The sequence below is a fragment of the Phyllostomus discolor genome, chromosome 1 (genome assembly GCF_004126475.2).
Source record: "Phyllostomus discolor isolate MPI-MPIP mPhyDis1 chromosome 1, mPhyDis1.pri.v3, whole genome shotgun sequence".
In the NCBI taxonomy this organism is placed as follows: domain Eukaryota; kingdom Metazoa; phylum Chordata; class Mammalia; order Chiroptera; family Phyllostomidae; genus Phyllostomus; species Phyllostomus discolor.
The window spans coordinates 106,243,921-106,266,704 of record NC_040903.2 but is presented as its reverse complement, the minus strand read 5'-3'; the positions used below and the strand labels follow the sequence as shown (position 1 = coordinate 106,266,704).

The window sequence follows — 22,784 nt, the reverse complement described above, 5'->3', positions numbered from 1 at the left end:
TGTTGTTCTAATCTTGGTTGTGTGAGGAGGTACGGTGCATCCACCTATTCCTCCATCTTGCTGGAAGTCTAAACCATTATTCTTTATTACACTCACTACTTACCAAAAGAAAACCCCTCAATTAATTGTAATGCATGGATGATGTTCTAATTAAATACAGATAGCTTTGCTCTTCATTCTTCCAAATAATCTTTCTAAAATCTATCTTATCTCAGTCAAGACAATATAGTCAGTATAATTATGCCTTTCACTGGTGGCTGAGGGTCTTCTGCTGAGAATCATGATTTTGCCTCCCCTGGGAAGTCCTAGTCTCCCACCTGTAATTCTTACCCCTATTTCTGAAACTATTTCCATTGCCAGCCAATCCAGGAAGGGTTTTCCTTTATGTTTTGTAGCTCTCGCACGTGGCTATCTGTTGCCTGCCTCCCTTCCTAGTGTGGGGCAGCCATGGGACCTGCAGCTGCTTACCCTTCCCCGAATCATCCTTCTGCAGCCCTGACTGCTGGGTCAGGATGGATGCACCTGCTTTTCTGGTGGAACATCTGTCTCATCAAGGTTGGAGACAGGAGAACTGATTTGGTTCCAGTCTGTCCCTGTGGGTTCCAGTTCACGCTCATGAGACCCACTGTGTGCTTGTGAACCCAGTTTTCCCTTGTTTGCGCCCCTCATGCCCACTTTTCTTCTATTGTTCCCTTCCCAAATGCTTGTCCACTGGAGTTCAAGCTCCAGCATAAAATTGAAGACAACAGCTTTGCACACACAGTTTAACCAGCTCTATAACAGCCTAAGTTCAAATCTCTGCAACCAATCATGTATCTGTATATGTAAACATCTCCATTTGTGGTTCTACTTCTCTTTGAACCCTGAGTGATAGATATGAAGAGGCTGAAAGCTTGAATCCAATGAAAATGTTGCTTTCAGATAGTAGGATCTCATTCTGATGATTTATTAATACCCAGAAGCCAGGCTCAAGAGAGAAAAAGAAAGGGTAAGCAAGGAGTGAAAAGGGGTTATGGGAGCAGAAAAATATAAGTAATTTGTGATAATGTAACATGTCTACCTCATTCCAGGCACTGAAAATAAAAAGATCAATAATAACCCTAGATCTTATAATCTATGGGGGAGGAAGGACTCTTAAAGAGTTAACTATAATAGAATAAGTGCTATATAATTGGCATGGATAAAGTATTATGGGAAAACAGAAGAGGAAGTCATTAATTTTGTCTGAGGAGGCTGGGGAGGGCTCTGCTGATGAGGTAACACTACCACTGGTCCATGAAGGATGAATAGGGAATTCCCTAGCATAGGTACTCTCAAACTTCAGCAGGCACAGAATCACCTAGAGGGCTTATTAAAACATGGATTGCTGGGCCCCACCTCTTAGCTTCTGGTTCAGCAGGCCCAAGTATTTGTATCCTTAACAAGTTCCCAGGTGATGCCGATGCTACTGGCCTGGGGACCACACTCTGAGAACCACAGCTCTGGTGAAGAAAACTGGGGATGGGGATGGCCAGTGTCCTAGATACAGCTGGGCAAAGCGAGAGAGACATGAGAATACTATTACAATTGTTTTCTCCCTTTCCACAGCTCTCCCTCTCTCGTTCTTCTTTCTTACTTACTATTGCTACTTTCTTTGCCTTCTTTGTCCACCATCTTGAATGATTCAAGTTTTATGGTGTCTTGGATGGAGGAGGCACCAATGTGGTGATGTTGAGCAGGCAGAAGACAATCTAGGGTTGGAGCTCAGGAAAACAGTCAGGCTGGGCACATTGATTTGGGAGTCTAGGCCAACTAGTGACAGAGGGAGCCATGGAAGTGCAGTGGAGACATCACCTAAGGAGAATGTGCAAAGGGAGGAGATGAGTGAGTAGGAGGGAGGGGAAGAGAGCAAGTAGAAGAAAGCTTAGCAGGACAGAAGACAAGGAACACCAGGAGTCAGAGGACAAAGGGAATGCTGCAAAGGAGAGTGAGTAGAAATAATCAGCCAGACAGGAGAAAAAGACAGTATTGTTATGGAAACCAGGGAAGGGTTTTGAGATAAAGGGAGTGGTAAATTACCTCAAAGGCTGCAGGGAGGTCAAGGTGTAGGTGGAAGAGAGGCTGAAGGATTTTCCAACTAGTATATCAGTGGTGGCCTTTATTAGAGCTATTTCAGTAGAACAGTGGAGGGAGAGGTCTCACTGCAGTGATGCAGAATGAAAAAGTGGGGAGGAGAGAAACTGAATGTGTACCACTTTCAAGAAGCTTGGCTATGAAAGTAAGGAAAGACATGCACTCATAAGTAAAGGGAGATCTAGATAAAGATCAAGAGAGGTTTGTTTTTCAAAAAAAAAATGGAGATTCAAGCCTATGTTATAGCCAATGAGAAGGAGGTTAGAGGCTGAAAACATGGATAGAGGGAGGGAGTACACATGGTTCCAGATCCTGCAGGAGGCAGGGAAAGTGGCTCCCAAGTGCAGTGAGGGTTATCCACAATAGCGGGAGAAGAGGCAGAGTCAGGAAAGTGAAAATCTCGGTTCATGGTTGATAACCTCCATTTATTCTGTGAAAGTAAGCAAAGTGAGAGGGAGAGAGAGAAGAAGAGAGCAAGACAGAGAGAGAGAGAGAGAGAGAGAGAGAGAGAGAGAGAGAGGGAGAGGGAGGGAGGGAGAGAATATAGCCAGAATACTCATGTTTAGAGGTGAAAAGAGGAAGGGAGGCTGAAAAAATGGTCACAGAGGCCAAGTAATGGGGGAAAGAATATTGTCATGAAAGCCAAGGGGAAAAAAAGTTTCAAGATGAAAGGGATAGCCAACAACATCAAATGTTCTGAGAGCTATAAAGACCAGAAACACCATGAGCTCATTGGATTTGGTTATTTGGAGGTCATTGTCGACATTGGTATGAATATTGGTTTCCATAGAGTCCTGGGTTAGAAGCCAGAGTTCAATTGGGTTGAGAAAGGAATGAGAGGCACTCTACAAGAATGCCTCTATCTGGCTGTAAACCGATAGATGGAGCAATAGTTCAAAGAGTCAGAATGAAAGAAAGACCTTTTGGTTGGAAACTATAACGAAATTGAGTATAGTAGTTTGTACCAGCTGATAAGAAGCCAGTAGAGAATCTTTAAAAGAGTGTGAATAAAACAATAACATGTTTGCTTATTAAGTCAGCAAAAATTTTACTAAAAATGACAATACTCAGTGCAGATCATAATGCGTATTGGTATAATCTTTTGAGATTTGTCAAATATGTAGGAAGGTGCAACCTACCTATAAATTAGTGGTCTTAAAATTTTTCATTATAATAAAGAAAGGGAGGAAGGAAGATAAAAAGCATTCTCTTCATGAATTTAGGGCAAAAAGACAAATATAAGGAAACTAAAAGGGAAGAAATAATGAAGTTAAAAATAACAATCAGTGAATTAAAAACAGAGCAAATTAAAGAAATTTAAAAGCTGGTTCTCAAACCACTTCCACTAAAGAAAATTTGACAAATCAAATATCTTAAAAATAAAAATATGCAAAAATACTGTGAGAAAATACCTATAGTATAAATACCTGTAATATAATATAAATAACTAAAATACCTATAATACTTAAAAGTAAGTGGAAAATACCATTCTGTTATTTACACTGACTGGTGTGGATATAGAGACACACAAACAAATAATATATATGAGTGTATGCACACTTATAACTAAGACAAATAGTAGTTACTTGTTAGAAGTAAGAACTAGGCAGATTAAAAAAGATCAGAGATGCATTCATTTCACTAAGTAACTTTAAATAATTTTTGATATTTGAATCATAAAATTTGAGAACTAATTCAAAAGAAAGTTCTAAAAAATACAGAAGCTTTAAAAATCATAACAGAGTATTACAATCAACTGAATGCTAACACATTTGAAAATCTGAATGAAATGGACTATATTCTGGAAAAATGTGAATATCCAAACTTGACTCTAAATGTAGACAGTCTGAATGGATCAAGCTCAGAAAGAAATGGGAAGTTAGTTGGCAATGAACAGAAATCAAACTTTCATTGCATGAATGAATTATTTCTTTAGTTTTATTAAGGTGACACTTTTGTAGGGGAAAATTGTGTTCAATGGAAACTATATGTCACCTAGAGAGCGGCCCGCCCCTCCAGGTTATTTGGTTCTCAAGGAGTTATTTTACGATCGTAAGTTAGAGGTAACTGAGAGCAACGAAAAATAATTCTTGTCTATAGACACACAAATTCTGTTTTGTCTGGTAGAAGTTCAATTGAAGTTTCCCCCTTCTTCCCTGTAAAAAAAACCCCTTTGCTTCCATTTTTCCACTTATTCATTCATTTCAATACTGCCTACATATGATCCAATATTGTTGATCTATAAATCTGTCCATTAAAAAACCTCTCTTTGAACTGGTTATAACATCTGCTTGGTGCTCTAACTGATTAATGAATATAATAAAGTCTATAACACATGTTCACTTTTATATCTGTATGAGTCACAAATCTACCTTTTTCTGAATATTATCCTTTAACCATCACAAACTTTTAAGGAAAAATAAATTTTAAAGATAAACATATTATACTAGAACATGGAAAAATATAGGAGCTCCAAAATTTTTTGAAATTGGAATATTTCTGTTACCAAAAACTGATAAACATATCTTCAGGAAAAAAACCATATACTAGTTATTTTTTAAGTATACTTTATTGATTATGCTACTACAGTTGTCCCATTTTTCCTCCCCTTTACTACCCTCTACCCTGCACACCCCCTCCCACCAGTATTCCCCCTGCTCCCTGCCTTACTTCATGTCCATGGGTCATACATATAAGTTCTTCTGCTTCTCCATTTCCTATACTATTCTCAACCTCCCCATCTATTTTGTACCTACAATTTATGCTTCTTATTCCCTGTACCTTTCCCCCTTTGATAACCCTCCATGTGATCTCTATTTCTGTGATTCTGTTCCTGTTCTAGTTGTTAGCTTAGTTTTTGTTTTTTAGGTTCAGTCATTGTTAGTAGTTGAATTTGTTGTCATTTTGCTGTTCATAGTTTTTATCATCTTCTTTTTCTAAGTCCCTTTAAGATTTCATATAATAAGGGCTGGGTAATGATGAACTACTTTAACTTGACCTTATCTGGGAAGCATTTTATCAGCCCTTCCACTCTAAAGGAGAGCTTTGCTGGATATCGTCATCTTGGATGTAGGTTCTTGTCTTTCATGACTTTGAATACCTCTTTGTAGCCAGATAACTGTCTCCTTCTCTCTTGCCGCTTTTAAGATTCTCTTCTTATCTTTAATCTTGGATAATGTTGCTATGATGTGCATTGGTATGTGCTTCCTTGGGCCAACCTCTTGACTCTCTGAGCTTCCTGGACTTGCATGTCTATTTCCTTTTCCAGATTGGGGAAGTTCTCCTTTATTATTTTTTCAAATAAGTCTGTAATTTCTTGCTCTTCTTCTCCTTCCAGCATTCCTATGATTCAGATGTTGGAATGTTTAAAGTTGTCCCAGAGGTTCCTAACCCTCTCCTCATTCTTTCTTCATTCTGTGCTGGTTGAATGTTTATTTCTTCCTTCTGCTCCAAACCGTTGATTTGAGTCCTGGTTTCCTTTTCTTCACTGATGGTTCCCTGTATATTTTTCTTTATTCCACCTTGCATAGCCTTCACTTTTTCCTCTATTTTGAGACCATACTCAACCATTTCTGTAAGCATCCTGATTACCAGTGTTTTGAACTTTGAATCTGATAGATTGGCTCTTTATCACTTAGTTCTATTTTTGGAGCTTTGATCTATTCTTTCATTTGGGCCATATTTTTGTCTCTTGCACCCATTACATTATAAGGGACAGAGCCTTAGGTATTCACTAGTGCAGGGTAACTCACATCCCTGCATGTGGGGGAAGGGTCAGAGAGGGACCAATACCACTTGCTCGGCTCTCAGTGGGCTTTCAGTCACTTCCCCTGCTACAAGCAAATTGGGCCCTTCTGGTGCTGATTCACGGGTGAGTGGGTTTGCATACATTCTAGGACCCCATGGGTGGCATCTCCAATGAACTCTCCTATGAGGCTGAGAGTTTCCCCACCACCACAACCTCACAGGTTTTTACAGCCAGGGGTTTTTGTGGCTTCCTTTTTCCAGGCTGGAACTCTGGGTTGGGCAGTGTGTCTCGCTCCCCAGTTTATCTGCAGACAAATGTGGGACTGCCAGTCACCATCTCGTCCTCCTAGTCCTACAGCTGCCACCTTGCTATGTGTCCGCTCTGCCCCGGCTGCCCATCTCTGTCCCTCCTATCAGTCTGGATGAATGTTTCTTCTTAATTCCTTGGTTGTCAGACTTCCATACAGTTCTATTTTCTGGCAGTTCTGGTTATTTTTTGTTTTTAAATTTGTTGTTCTTCTTTTGGTTGTGTGAGGAGGCATACTGTATCTACCTACACCTCCATCTTGACTGGAAGTCCTAATTATTTCTGACCAAAAGTAAAGATATCAGCCCTGGCTGGTGTGGCTCAGTGGATGGAGTGGTGGCCTGTGAACCAAAGGGTTGCCAGTTCAAATCCCAGTCTGGGCATATGTGTGGCTTGCAGGCCAGGTCCCCAGTAGGAGGTGCACAAGAAGCAACCACACATTGATGTTTCTCCCCCTCTTTCTCCCTCCATTCCCCTCTCTGAAAATAAATAAAATATTAAAGAAATAAAAGATATCAAATCTCACAGATTTGAATTGATGAAGTTTTATAATTCCTTACCCAAAATTATAAATTCTTGTTTTTAAAAAACACATCTACAGTTCATTCCTTTACACACACACACAAAGACAACAATGATTGTTTTCCTTATATCTTGAGGGAAAGTCCACTAAGAGTTCAGAAAGATCTCTTTCAGCTCCATCTTTTCAGTACATGGATTAATCATCAGGAAGCCTCCCAAAACATGGCAGTAACTACTTTGATAATTTTCTTAAATGGCCAAAGTTTAAGGAGTAGTAAGCCAAATTTGGAAAAAAACAAACAAGGGAGGTTTGGAATCCCAAAGGAGGTTTCCAGTCCAAAGCACATTCAGTTTCTGAATAAATTATAAAACCACAGAAATGTTTTCTAATCAATTAAAGAATGTGAATCAGGAAAAAGTTACCTATTACCACAGGTTTTAATATCAACAGATCTGGTTTGTTTTGGAAGAGGTTAGAACCACCTAGACTGTTCTCTTTACTGAATTTAATTACATATGCAAAACTGAAGTCAGTGCCTTACCCCAACCTCTTTAAAACCTTGGTTTTGACACCTGTTAATTTAGCCAGGTAAGCTGCTTTTTAGAACTAAACCTCTCACAGTTGCTCAGAGATTGCTATCCTGTGGCATAAAATTCACAACACATGAAAAGAAGAAGCCACAACTACGTACATATGAGTTATTTTAGAAGGACGAGAATGCATTAGGAATTTTATTCATGTACATTTTTATTTTAAAATAGGAAAATATTACCCCTTCAACAGGCACTTAAAAGGCATTAAGATTGGAAGGTGTAAAGGTATGCCTTTTGACATAAGAATTATTTTGAGATGAAGGCATTGGAGTTCCTCAATTCCCTTATCTGCCTGAAAGAATAGCCTCCCAAAGAATTCGACTATGATAAACCTCGTCCCCAGGAGCAACTCAAATTAAACTTTGCTCAGAGAAGAAAGTCAGCACCACCCTGACAGACATTGTCACGCACTAGCATACCTCCCCTCTACTTTCCCAGTGGCCTATTCATCTTTCCAAAAAGTCATATGCTTTCCACTAGCGCCCCTTCTCCATTTCCCATAGGAAGTGAGGTATATAGACCCCAAATTATTTCTTTATAAAATTGAGATATAATTGACATATAACATTATATTAGATGCCAAATGCTAAACACGCTTTTGAGTTACTCATCTCTGGATGCTCCTATGTGTAAGTGGGATGCACATACTAATAAACTTGTTTGCTTTCTTGGGTTCATCTGCCTTTTGTCAGTCCAGTTTACAGGGCCCCAGTGGAGAACTTAGGAGGGTAGAAGGTAAAAAGAATTTCCTCCCTACAGATCCCATGTCCATTCCTTTTTTTTTTAAAGGCAGCTTTAACACTAGGAATAGAAAACTATTTTCTTAACATAATTTTTAAAAGGTCTATCTAAAATCAATAGCCACAACCATTCTTAATCATGAAACCTTAATAAAGGCATTTCCTTTAAAATCAGGAACAAATGAAGGATGGATCCTAAAAGCGTTTATTTAGCAATGTCCTGGAAGCTTTGGACAATGCAGTGACACATACACTAGATATTAATATAAAAGTATAAAAGGTAAAATGTTGTAAGGGAGGAGGCAAAAATCAAGTGTTCCCATTGCTGGGCTGGTTCTCACTGCAACTTGGCAAAAGGTTTAACTGAAAAATTATTAGATTTAACAAGGGAACATAGCAAAGTGGCTGTATACAAAACAAACATCTAAAGATCAATAGCTTTCCTGTGTACTAGCAATGACAATTACAATGAAATAGGGAAAAAAGCACTCACAATGTACAAGATGTAACATCTGGAGGGAAACTGCTAAAAGATAAAGACTTAAATAAACAGAGACACAGAAATAAGTTGTCAAATCTGTGCAAATTTCTCACAGTGTGAATCTCTAAAGAAGGTCTAGGGATTACTGCCTCAAATCCCTTGGATGGCTGTTAAAATTCAGATTCCTGGGCTGAGTCCAAACTTGACAGCATCACAAGAGGGGTAGAGAAAGTTTTCAAGAAAATTGTCTTCTTACCAAGCTCCCCAAGTGATTCTAATACATATACAATAACGTTTAGCAACCAGAGCTTTATGTAGGTTTCATAAAATGTCAGTAAGTTTCCAAGTTTATCTGGAATAAGAGCCATGAAGGGGGCTGCCCTGATATATGTTAAAGAATACCATAAACTTAACATATATACATAAGGTGTATCATAAACTTCAGTAATAAAAATAAGGTGACCTTTTAAAAAAAACAACAAACTAATCAACTGAATGGAACAGTCTCAAGACAAATTCCTACATTAAGTTATGGAAGTAAAATTGTTTTTCTGTCCATTACTGCACCACGAGAAAACGGCTGCAACTTTTAAAAAATATATTTTATTGATTATGCTATTACAGTTGTCCCATTTTCCCCCCTTAACTCCCCTCTACTCTGCAGATCTTCTCCCACCCACATTCCTCCACTTTTGTTCATGTCCATGTGTCATACTTATAAGTTCTTTGGCTTCTACATTTTCCATAGTATTCTTACCTCCCCCTGTCTATTTTCTCCCTACCATCTATGCTACTTATTCTCTGTACCTTTCCCCACTCTCTCCTCCTCCCACTCCCCTGTTGCTAACCCTCCATGTGACCTCCATTTCTGTGGTTCTGTTCCTGTTCTAGTTGTTTGCTTAGTTTGTTTTGTTTTATGTGTGGTTGTTAATAATTGTGAGTTTGCTGTCATTTTACTATGCATGTTTTTTATCTTCTTTTTCTTAGATAAGTCCTTTTAACATTTCATATAATAAGGGCTTGGTGATGATGAACTCCTTTAACTTGACCTTCTCTGGGAAGCACTTTATCTGCCCTTCCATTCTAAATGAAAGCTTTGCTGGATAGAGTAATCTTGGATGTAGGTCCTTGCCTTTCATGATTTGGAATATTTCTTTCCAGCCCTTCTTGCCTGCAAGGTCTCTTTTGAGAAGTCAGCCGACAGTCTGATGGGAACTCCTTTGTAGGTAATTGCCTCCTTATCTCTTGCTGCTTCTAGGATTCTCTCCTTCGTTTTAACCTTGGGTAATGTAATTATGATGTGCCTTGGTGTGTTCCTCCTTGAGTCCAACTTCTTTGGGACTCTCTGAGTTTCCTGGACTTCCTGGAAGTCTGTTTCCTTTGCCAGATTGAGGAAGTTCTCCTTTATTATTTGTTCAAATAACTTTTTCACTTGTTGCTCTTCCTCTTCCCTTTCTGGTACCTCTATAATTCAGATGTTGGAATGTTTAAAAATGTCCTGGAAATTCCTAAGCCTCTTCTCATTTTTTTGAGTTCTTGTTTCTTCATTGTTTTCTGTTTGTTTCTTTTACCTTCTGGTCCACACCATTGATTTGAGTCCCAGTTTCCTTCCCATCACTATTGGTTTCCTGTGCATTTATCTTCATTTCACTTAATGTAGCCTTCATTTTTTCATCTAATTGGAGACCAAATTCAACCAATTCTGTGAGCATCCTGATTACCAGTGTTTTGAACTGTGTATCTGATAGGTTGGCTATCTCTTCATCATTTAGTTATATTTGTTCTGGAGCTTTGATATGTTCTTTCATTTGGCCATTTTTTTTTCTAGACACACCTGTTACGTAGTGAGGGGCGGAACCTTAGGTATTCACCAGGGCTGCATCATAATGCTGTTTGTGGGGCAGGGGTCCGAGAGGGAACAATGGCACTTGCTCCACTTTCTGCTGGATTTCAGTCCCTTCTGCTGCTTCCCCCAAGCAAGCTGGGCCCTTCTGGTGCTGATTCCTGTGTGGGTAGCTTGTGTACATTCCAGGACCCTGTGGATCTCTCTAAGGAACTGTCCTGTGAGGCCAGGAGTTCCTCCTGGCACCTCAACCCCCACAGGTGTTTTCAATCAGTGTTTTGAGGCTTTATTTCCCCATCCTGGAGCCCTGGGTTGTGCAGTCTGTCTCACTCCCCAGTTTCGCCTGGTTTATCTGCGCACAAATGTAGAACCGCCTGGTCTGTCAGCCGCCTTGCACACCACACCCTTCCACAATCTGTCTCATTGCTGGGTTTGCCCGCTGTCACCCCACGTCTGGGGTCTGCCAGCCACTGCTTTTTTTTTGCCGCAACCCCTTTCCACCTGGCTGCCAGACTCCGCCTCTTCTACTGTTCTGGATGAATGTGTCTATTTTAACTCCTTGGATGTCGGACTTCCATACAGTTCAAATTTCTGTCAGTACTGGTTGTTTTTTTGTTTCTAAAATTTTGTTGTCCTTATTTTGGTTGTGTGAGGAGGCACAGTGTGTCTATCTATGCCTCCATCTTGGCTGGAAGTCCCACTGCATCTTTCTTACCTGATTTGGAGGGTTTTTCTGGAAAGACCCAGTGCTACATGCAGTTGAAGTAGTTTGTCTGGGGAGGCCACAGGTACATGTGGTGTAAGGAATAATTCTGTTACTTATATGTATATATTTTTGGGTGATCAGTCAGGTGAGAACATGGCCTAATAAAAATACCACAGAGAAGTACATGAAAGTGAGAGACTGATCTTACTCCCAGGTTCTAGAAGAGGGAGACATGGCACACCACTCAGGAGGTCACGGGGAAGGATGCCCATGGGGTGGGCTCAATCAAGCAGGTGGGGAGGAGAAAGAAGGGGGGAGAAGGAACAGGAGAGAGAATCCATAGGCAAGTGCCTTTAGGGGGAAGGTGGTGGTGTTTAGCCAAGGGGAAAGAGTGGTTGTGGTAGTCATAGTAACACACAAATCAGAAGGATACAATCAGAAGGTGTGAGAGGGTTTCAGGGTACTCACAGCCTGCTTATGGGGATATTGAGGCAATAGAAAAATGTAAAGTTTTAAAAATTTATAATACAATCAACCCTGTGATGTGTTATCATCAAAAACAACACTAATTAGGACTTGCCACCTGGTTTATGGAAATGTTAAAGGTGAGTGGTACAGCTTGACTTGGTCGCTGGAAGGCAAATTTTGATGAAGGTGATAGCTGAGGAATCTTAGTAGGACTATGACAGGAATATGCACAACTAGGCATTCTACTTTGTGGGTGATGACCAAGAGAACAGACAAGACATCTCTGATTTTAAGGGGATCTGCTGGCTATGTTATGAGAGATCCTTATTTCTTGGCCCATTTCTCATAGTTTGGCCTGTACCTTTCCAGAGCTACTAATTTCATACAGCAGGAGGCACCCTGTATGGACTTGTAAGTAGCCATGGCCCATCCCTCCCTGGCTTGTAAGTAATAAAAAAATAATCTGTTATCCATTACTATTTGGACTAGAGACTCAAAGGTTTATTGCGTAAGGGACTGTCTTGTGCAGCTTGTGAATGACCTCTAAGGGCCATGAAAAGGTGCTGGTTGGCAGTTATGATTTGGTCTTGTTGGAAAAGGAACACTATATTGGTGCCAATACTGGCCGCTCCTGTGGTTATAGCAAGTTTTATCATAAAAGGAATAAATATTATCTGTTTTGCCTGGCATCCTTGTTACTGAACAGCAAGTGGGGTCCTGCTGCCTACCACCACCCTCTAGGCAAAATTCCAAAGGCAAAGGTTTGATAATAAAGGAAAGGAGTCTTTACTCAAAAATTATACAATTTTGGAATAACAGCTTTCCACATGCATTAGTCACTTAAGCCTATCAATTAAGGCTAAACTCTTTAATACCTGAGTTCTATCATTCCTCCTGTTAGTTTTTAATTATCTTATTTTATAGGGTTAGTTTACAAACTAAAACAACATAAGACACAAAAATCTATACAATTTTGGAAGAACGGCAAGCTTCTGCCTCAGAGCTTGTCCCCTCTAGAACACCCAAAGAAGAATAACCCTGCCACCCTCTGCCTGGCCAGCCTGATCCTACAATTTGCCCAAAGTTCCTTCCCATACAAAATACCGTCCACTGGGAAATGCAGGAAGCTGCAGCATGATCACCCAGACATCCTTGAGAAAGAGTAGAGAGCCCGAGAGCCAGAGCCAGCCAATCCAACAGCCCAAGAGCTCTTCTTTTATTTCAAATCTTCTGGCCCAGAATTCCATGTATTCTGGAGGCATTGAGCTTCTCAGCCAATCCCGTCCTATTTACCATTGCCTTGGCAAAATTCTCCTACGGCCCCTCCCTATTTCTCCTTAGTGATCTGATCATATCTCTCTGTATCATTCTTGGGTTGATGGAAACAGGGAAGTATCTGGCGGATAAACAACTATGGGAATCCCCAGTATAACTGTTGCACACTGGGCAATGGTTTCATTAGGAAAAACCTGTTGGGGATTCAACAAGAACTACATAAGGTGCTGTGCCTATGAATTTGGGCCACAATAGTACCTGAAGATGCCACTACTTAGGGCATAATGAATCTGTGAGAAGGTGGTGGTGTTTAGCCAAGGGGAAAGAGTGGTTGTGGTAGTCATAGTAACAGACACAAAGAAAGAGGTGATGGTGAAAACTGGGGACAGGGATTTGGGAAGAGGCACCAGGGAATGGGTAGCCCTCTCCCCACAGAATTAAGGGCTTGACTGATAAAAGGTGAATGCCTCCAGGGCAAAGCAATAATCTCCATTAATATCAGTAACTTCTACCAGATATCCCTTTAGGCATGGAAGTGTAGGGTATACGTTTTCTCAGAGAACAAGGTGTAAACTGGAATCATGGACTAAGCAGATAGCAAACACAGGAATAAACGCAAAAATGTCCTGTGTCCACTTTGTGCCACAGGAGAGGCAGTCCATGGGTGTCCCTGGGGTGTAGATTTTAGTGTAAGAGGTGGACTCATCTCCAATGACAAGGTCTTGGGTTGAAGTGTTGTCTTCTGGGGCGATGTCAACTCCAGCCATAAGATTTTGGGTCAGGACAATGTTGTCTGGGACGTGGGACTAGAGCATCCTTTCCAAGAGGGTGCTCACTTAGTTGCTGTGAGCGTCCAGACTGTCAACCAATGAAAGCACCCAGACCAGTATTAATAACAGCAACAATCAACAGAATGATGTACGGTTTTGTTTTAGGTTTTGGTGGCAGTCAAGGTTCAAATGGGTTCCTTATCAGGTGAGAAATTGCTTGGCCTGTGGGACAACCTAAGTTTAATGAGTTCTAAGAGAGTACAATATGTGCCTTTGATTTGGCCTCCCGCCATATGCTTGGGGGGTAAGTTGAAAATTTATAAAAATAAATTAAGACCTGGGGCAAGTAGAGAATTTTAGAGTTTTTTATACTAGAATTTGAAAAGGAGTTGTTTGAGAAGACCATATGTGTCTATGTGGGACTTACCAGGGACATGAAAGTTCTACGGAGTACCTCTTCCAAAAGCCCAGTGTTGTGTATTTTGAAAAGTGAAGCTGTGTGCTTTGGTTACTACCCATAATGTCTGTAACTCTGAAAAGAATAAGGAATGTCCTGGCAAAGCCTTGTGTTGTGGCCTTAGTATATGCAGAGGCATGTGTAATTTTGGTTTTCATTTTGGGTATCTGTGAGAAAAGAGATTTCTAAAATATTTTACCCTGAAGGGGATAATTTTTAGGGAATGGCCCAACAGTTTAAAATAAATGTGAAGATGGGGACATTGTTGGCCAGGGCATCCAGGCACTAAGATGACTACCTGAAGTTTGGTTAAGTATGTTGTTTCTTGGGTCCGTCTTTACCAGGGATGTGCTGGCTAAGGGATGAAAAGCAGGAATGTTCCACAGAGATCCATCATGTATGATGGGTAGCAGTGCCACTGACATTGTTGTTCCGTTAGTTCCAAGAAGCTCCCCAGGGAGGTAAGGGGTCTGGGGGAGAAGTGACTTCCTTTAGTACATCGTCGGGCATCTGGCCAGAGACTGAGAACAAGGAAAGTAACCCTCTCCTGCAGGTAGAATATGTCACAAGGCTAAGATTTGGCTCTAACCTGTCCGGATGAGGCCTTGCTAGCTATGTTGAGCTTGTGGAGTATAGTTTTTATGATTCTAAGAATAAGCGCCTATGGATATGGAGGTTCACAGGCTCAGGGTCTATGTGAGCCTCTATTTCGAGGGCAGCCCAATAGGTAGCTAGTCATTTGTTGTTTTTATGGAGAGACCAACAGGTGCAAGTCCTTGCAACAGAAGCCCTGAGGCAACCAATGGTCATCAGAAGTGGTTTGGAGACTCCAGGAGGCATGAGAAGAGGTTGCCAAAGGCTCTACAGTGAAGGAATTTTTGAAGGTACTAACAGGAATGCCTGTTGATTTTAAATTTGTAAGTAAAATTTTTAAATGAGGACTATGTTGTCACCAGAACCCCCAAATGATTGAATGATGTTGGATTTATGTGTCATTAGCAAATGTTTCATCCTTCTTGGAGAAGGATGCTATCAACATAATGTCACATGTGTGCTCCTGGAGAAAGATGGATGTAGTGAAGGTCTTGTGTGCAAAAACTGTATGATAGTAAAGCTGTTAAGGTACCCTGTGGGTAACCTGGAAAGGTATGTTGTGTCTCTTTGAAGGTGGAGGCAAACTGCAGCTGACTACTGAAATAGCTACTGAAGCCCTGGCTGGTGTGGCTCAGTGGACTGAGTGCCAGCCTGCAAACTAAAGGATCACCAGTGTGATTCCCAGTCAGGGCACATGCCTGGATTACGGGCCAAGTCCCCAGTAGCGGGCGTGTGAGAGGCAACCACACATTGATGTTTCTCTCCCTCACTTTCTCTCTCCTCCTCTGTCTAAAAATAAATAAATGAAATCTTTAAGAAAATGAAATAGGCACTGAATAGAACATGTTAGTCAAATCTACAAGAGGAAAGCATTTATTCCTTGTTCTTTGAACAGAACCCAGGAGAACCCAGTAATTTCAATAATATTGGGTATGGGGGCCTTGATGGATGGGACCATAGCACTCAGGTTGCAGTAATCCATTTGAGGTGCCATTTATTTATTTGCTTTTCAGATTTAAGAACAGGCAAAATTAGGCTGTCATATGGAGATGCAGTGGAGACAATTGCTCCTTTACTTACTAGGTTTTATATAGTAAGTTTTAATCTTTGAAGGTTCTATTTTAATTTACTTTGGGCCATATTAACTATTTTAACTAGGGTTGCACTTATCAAGTCAATTTGTAAGTGCCAAAAATTTACATTCATTTAAACTTATTATTCATTACATTAGAGCATCTATGTCTAATATGAAATTTTAGGACAATGAGTACTGTGACTATGAGAAATTTAGGCAAGGCTACAGTTAAAATGAGGCATACCAATTTTTTCCTCATTTTATATTTAATTACCTTTCCAAGATCATACAGGGCACATGTTTAAATTTAGTGGGATGCACTCATACAACTCTAATTTGAGTACTAGTATTAAGTCCCAGATGTTTTATTAATTGGTACATTTTAGCAAACATTAATGTAGAACCCAGGTTGCGGAGGCACAGAACCCAATCAGTACCCTTTTAATCTTTGTGTTATAGAAATTCTTCAATATCTAAAAGTTATATGTTCATTCTGGATTTCCAAGTAGATTAAATTATGGAGCCATGCTTTAACTAAGTTATGCACAGACACATTATACATAATGTATTTAATTACTTTATTTACTTTTTCCTATATTTAGGGTTTTTGTTGTTCTTGTTGTTTTTTTTTTTAATCAATAAATAATCCAGGACTAGCTTTGTGTTAGCTAGACCTGAGTTTGTTATAAGGCATTAGGTTTCTTTTTCCCTCATTGGGGTTGTAGCTGCCTGAAGTGGCAATACACCCATATACCCCTGCTTTTTTCCCTAGGCTTTTAGCTACCTGAAAGCAAGAACTTTATTTCTGTTTCTGGTTGATAAGATGAAAGGGGGAAAGAGGAAGGAGGAAGGCACCTGGTGTCTCCAGGCTGTAGCTTCTCTCTGGAACAGCCCCCCACCAACTACGGGATAATCAGCACTCCACCCCTTTTCTTTGTTTTGTTAAACAAAAATCTTTTAGAGTGCTTTGTATCTCCAGGCAGTTAAATTTCTTCTCTCTCTTTGGATGTCTACCTGACAAGTTCCTGAATGATCCCTGCTGTGTTTGGTGGGGGAGGTCTCTCCACTGGTCCCAATCAACCTTCCAGGGGCTAGGATCTACAAGTACTAGAGTAATAAGGGCCTCAACTTTGTCTTTTAAATTTTTTGTTTCGTGACAATTTAATTCTAAAGACACTCTTAGCATGTCAATTGGTAGCAGCACTTAAAAGTGCCCAGGCAGGTGGAATAGGAGGTTAGTGATCTCAAATGAGCTGAGAAACCTCCTCAGGTATTTTAGTGGAGCAGGACCAAAGTGCTCCTTCCAGGATGGGCTGGCCAAGATGCCGGCAGAGTAGGAGGATCTATCTTGCACCACCTCCCAGAACCAAAATGGAAATAAAATTAAAAGAGGGGACCAGCCACAAGGAATAAACAACAAAAGACTACCTGAACAGGGGACTTGTAACCAAGGATGGGTAGAAACCACCTCAAGACCAGTAGGAAGGACAGAGATGCGAAAAGGGTCAGCACTTCTCCTTTGGGTGGCAGGCCAAGGTACAGCTCAGCTGTCGGAGCTTCCCTGAGAGGAGTGAAGCCTGGATCCCAGACCAGGCACCCAAGCAGAGAGCACCTGTGCCGGGGTCCGCCACCTAGGTAGCATCCAGTGGTGAAAGGCTGCAGTATTTTCGTCTGCTGGGGAGAGATGGAGCCTCCTGGAAACAAAGCCACTATTTCTGGACCACCCCCCAGCTCCCACCCTGCCAATGGGCCACAGCACAGGTTTCTCATTCGCTGCCACTCACCTTGGGCTCAGGAGAAGGTAATGTGCCACAGACTGGAGTCACACAAGGAGAGTCCGGAGTGGAAGGCACTGCGGAGAGACAATGGGGATTGGCTGCTGGGCTCCCAGTGCTGGGACATAACTCGATACCACAACAGCAATTTTTCTTGAGAAAAGCAAGTCCCTCCCAGGGGAAAAACAAGTAACCCACCCTGTGGGGAACTGCTGGCCACACCCTTTGGAATCCTGCTCGCTCCTCCTCTGGAATCCCACACTCCCCCTGCATCTTTTCCCCCCTTACTTTGCCCTACCCTACATCTTAACCTCTGCTAAGGAGAAAGTAACAGGCAGACTCATGGGGTGTCAGAGAGTGGCTTAAGGGCACAGCTATTCCATACATGACTCTGGGGAACCAGAGAGGTGCTTCCACCCCATGGGAGAGCCAGATATACCCTCCTGGTTTCCAGCAGACCCACACTCTGGGCTCTGGAGGCACCATCACTAGCCTACTAGGGGTGCTGCCTTCCCCCAAGTTCAGGGAAATAATTCTGTACAGACTTAGGAGAATACTCACCATCTTCCCTGAGGTCTGAACAGCACCTTGTATGTGAGATATAGAGGTCCCACCCTCCCAATTCTGCCAGAAGCCCTCCCAGAAACAGGTCAGCAGCTACACTAAGGCTGACAGCAGACCAGCAGGTAGAGGTAAGTGGAGGTGGCTCCTTTGGTGCCCTCCGACCTTGCTGACCCACCTCTGGACCCTGTGCTAATAAAAGCCAGCCTGGCAGCACCAGTGACACCCATTGGTGACAGAGTCAAGCCCAGAGGAGACAGATACAAACTGTGGATTGCTTGTAATTTGAACAGGTTCCCAAGGGCTAGACATGGGAAGCATCTGACATTGACTTACACCAGCTTCAGACAACATCAGAGCCATATCCAAAGGGAGAACCCAGCAGGCAAGCACAAACCTCTGGTGACACAAAATCTGTTCTGTTCTTTTACATTATTTTTTGCATAGCCTTTTTACCCTTTCTTTTTTCAATTTTTTGTATTTTTATTTTTATGTTATTTTTAAAGTGTATTTTACTGATTATGCTATTACAGTTGTTCCAGTTTTTTTCTCCCCTTTGACCACCTCTGCCCTGCAGCCCACCTCCCTCCAGCATTACCCTCACTTAATTCATGTATGTGGATCATACATATAAATTATTTGGCTTCCCCATTTCCTATACTATTCTTAACCTCCCCCTGTCTATTTTGTACCCACCAGTTATGCTTCTTATTCCCTGTTCCTTTTTCTCCATTCTCCCCCTTCCTCCTCCCTGCTGATAACCCTCCATGTGATGTTCATTTCTGTGATTCTGTTCCTGTTCTAGTTGTTTGCTTAGTTTATTTTTGTTTTTATTTGTCAGGTTCAGTTAATAGTTGTGAGTTTGTGATCATTTTAGTGTTCATAGTTTTGATCTTCTTCTTTTCCTTAGATAAGGCCCTTTAACATTTCATATAATAAGGGCTTGGTGATGATGAACTCCTTTAACTTGACCTTATCTGGGAAGCACTTTATCTGCCCTTCCATTCTAAATGAAAGCTTTGCTGGATAGAGTAATCTGGGATATAGGTCCTTGCCTTTCATGATTTTGAACACTTCTTTCCAGCCCCTTCTTGCTTGCAAGGTTTCTTTTGAGAAATCAGCTGATAATCTCATGGGAAGATAATCTCACCTCCTTTGTAGGTCACTGTCTTCTTTTCTCCTACTGCTTTTAAGATTCTCTCCTTGTCTTTAATCTTGGGTAATTTAGTTATGATGTGCCTTAATGTGTGTTTCCTTGGGCCCAACTTCTTTGGGACTCTCTGAGCTTCCTGGACTTCCTGGAAGTCTGTTTCCTTTGCCAGATTAGGTAAATTCTCCTTCATTATGTTTTTCAAATAAGTTTTCAATTTCTTGCTCTTCTCCTTCTGGCACCCTTATGATTTGGATGTTGGAACGTTTAAAGTTGTCCCAGAGGTTCCAAAATCTCTCCTCATATTTTTGAAATCTTGTTTCTTCATTCTGTTGCAGTTGAATGTTTATTTCTTCCTTCTGTTCCATATTGTTGATTTAAGCCCCAGTTTTCTTCCCTTCACTGTTGATTCCCTGTGTAGTTTCCTCTATTTCACTTTGTATAGCCTTCTCTTCTTCCTTGATTTTTCATCCATAATCAATCATTTCTGTGAGCATCCTGATTACCAGTGTTTTGAACTCTGACTCTGATTGGTTGGCTGTCTCCTTGTCACTTAGTTTTTTTCTGGAATTTGGATCTGTTCTTTCATTTGGGCCATATTTCTTTGTCTTGATGCACCTGTTACATTGTAAGGGGCGGAGCCTTAGATATTTGCCAGGGCAGAGCAACCCACTTTGCTGCATTGTGGTGCCGTCTGGATGAGTATTTCTTCTTTAACTCCTCAGTTGTCAAACTTCCATACAGTTTGATTCTAGCAGTTCTGTTTTTTTCTTTTTAAATTCCTTGTTGTCTTTCTTTTGGTTGTGTGAGGAAGCAAAGTGTATCTACCTATGCCTCTATCTCCAGAAGTCTCTTTTTTCAATTTTTTTCTTTCAAATCTCCTATTTTGCTCTTCCTTTTTTGTAAACCATTTTCCTCTTTTTTTCTTTTTCTTATTTTTTAAATTATTTCCCTTTCATTGTTCTTTATTGTCAATGTCTTTTTTCAGCAATTTCCTTTTTCTATTCCTTATTGTCTTTTTCTATTTCCTCTCTTATTGTTTCTCTTCCTTCCCTTCTCTCATAATAATTTTTCTTTTCTTTGGTGTTTTTGTATTCTTTTTTCTTTCACTATTGTATTTATATTTCCAGTTTTATTATTGTTTGCCCTTTTTCATTGATTTTGCTGTTTCTGGGATCTTTTTTATTTTTTCTTGTTTCAGTTCTGTTTTTGTATTGTTTGCTTTGTTCTGTCAGAACTTATACAACAGTGTACAACAGTTGAACCGTGCAGTCAACCAGCTGGAGGAGGAATCACACCAATGGGCCAAGAACAATCAAGACCCAAGTACAATATGAGAGCCCAGATAACTACACAAGGGACACTCCTAGACCATCCAGCTCAGGAGGTCAAGGGTACTGCACCATTGAGTCCTATAGGACTCCTACAAAGATAGGGAGTCAAACCAGGTCTATCGAATACATGGAAACACACAGAGTCAGCTAAAATGGTGAGACAAAGAAATAATCTCCAAATGAAAGAAAAGGAGGAATCCCCAGAAAAAGAGCTAAATGAAATCGAGGCAAGCAATTTATCAAACATAGAGTTCAAAGTAATGGTTATAGGATGCTTAAGGAACTTAGTGAGAACTTCAAGGAACTTAGTGGGAACTACATTAGCATGAAAAAGGACATAGAAACTATGAATAAGAATCAGTTGGAAATGAAGAATGAAATATCTGAAATGGAGAATGCAATAGAAGGAAACAAAAGCAGGGAAGATGAAGGAAAGGATTGAATCAATGATTTGGAAGACAAGATAGAAAAAATATCCAGTCAAGGCAACAAAGAGAAAAATGACTTAAAATGATGAGGATGGTTTAAAGAAATTTGGGGCAGCATGAAACATAACAATATCCATATTATATGGATACCAGAAGGAGAAGAATGTGAGCAAGGGATAGAAAGCCTGTCTGAAGAATTAATGACAGAAAATTTCCCTAACCTGGTGAAAGAAAAAGTGACACAAATTAAGGAAGCACAGAGTGTCCCACTCAAGAGGAATCCAAACAGACCCATACCAAGACACATCAAAATTAAAATGTCAAAGTTTAAAGACAAAGAGAATCTTAAAGTTAGCAAGAGAAAAACAGACAGTTATCTACAAGGAAGTTCCAATATGACTATCAGCTGATTTCTCAACGGAAACACTTCAGGCCAGAAGGGATTGGCATGAAGTATTCAAAGTAATGGAAAACAAGGATTTGCAACCAAGACTACTCTATCTAGAGAGGCTATCATTAAAATGGAAGGTGAAATAAAGAACTTCTGAGAAAAGAAAATGACTAAAGGAGTTCATTTACACCAAACCAGCATGGCAAGAGATGTTAAAGGGATTGTTTGAAGAAGAAGGAAAAATATATAGAGAGGGGACATAATTATAAAGGAATAAAATTGCAGTGAATAAGTACCTATCAATAATCACCTTAATTGTAAGTGGATTAAATGCTGCAATCAAAAGACACAGGGTAGCAGAATGGATAAGAAAACCTGACCCATATATATGCTGTCCACAAGAGACCCACTTCAGAACAAAAGATTTACACAGGCTGAAAGTGAAGGGATGGAAAAAAGTATTCCATACAAATAGAGACAAACAATAACAACAACAACAACAACAACAACAAAAACTGGGGTGAGGAGCAATACTTACATCTGACAAAGTAGACTTCAAAACAAAGGCTGTAAAAAGAAACAAAGAAAGTCACTACATAATACTAAAATGAACAATTCAACAAGAGGATATAACCCTTGGAAAGACATATGCACCCAATGTAGGAACACCTACATAGTAAGGAAAATCTTGGTGGACTTTAAGGAAGATGTTGACAGCAATACATTCATTGTAGAGGATTTTAACAGCCCATTATCATCAATGGATAGATCTTCCAGACAAAAAAAAATCAACAAGGGAAATAGCAGCCTTAAATAGCACATTTCATTGAATGGATTTAATTGATATTTACAGAACATTTCCTCCCAAAGCAACAAAAAACACATTCTTCTCAAGTGGACATGGATCATTCTCAAAGATAAACCACATGATAGGGCACAAAATAAACCTTAATAAATTCAAGAAAATTCTAATTCTATCAAGCCTCTTCTAACATCACAATGGTATGAAACTAAAAATCAACCTCAATTAAAAAACGCTCAAAAACATTAAAAAACATGGAGGCTAAACAGCATGTTTTTAAATAACAAATGGATCATCAATGAGATCAAGGAAGAAGTAAAAAAGTACTTGGAAACAAATGAAAATGAACACACAACAACCTAAAGCCTATGGGTCACAGTGAAAGTAGGACTGAGAGGGACATTTATAGCATTACAGGCCTACCTCAAGAAGATAGAAAAATCTCAAATAACAATCTAACCCTATACCCAAAAGAACTAGAAAAAAAACAAATAAGGCTAGAGCAAGTAGAAGGAAAGAAATAATCAAGATCAGAGCAGAAATAAATGACATAGAGACTAAAAAACAATTCAAAAGATCAATGAGTCCAGGAGCTGGTTCTTTGAAAAGATAAACAAAATTGACAAATCTTTAAGTAACTCATCAAGTAAAA

The 22,784-nt window shown here is 40.2% G+C and overlaps 1 protein-coding gene across 7 annotated transcripts in view; it reads right to left on the bottom strand.

The window, feature by feature from the left end:
* TMEM150C (transmembrane protein 150C) overlaps positions 1 to 22,784 on the bottom strand; it is a 102,968-nt gene that overhangs the window by 48,890 nt on the left and 31,294 nt on the right. For 2 of the 7 annotated variants that reach the window (XM_036027444.1, XM_036027441.1), the window contains exon 2: positions 17,476 to 17,543. The exons of the other annotated variants lie outside the window; for them this stretch is intronic. The gene's annotated coding sequence lies outside the window, so the exon portion shown is untranslated. The remainder of the gene's footprint in view (positions 1 to 17,475; positions 17,544 to 22,784) is intronic. 7 annotated transcript variants of the gene reach the window in all.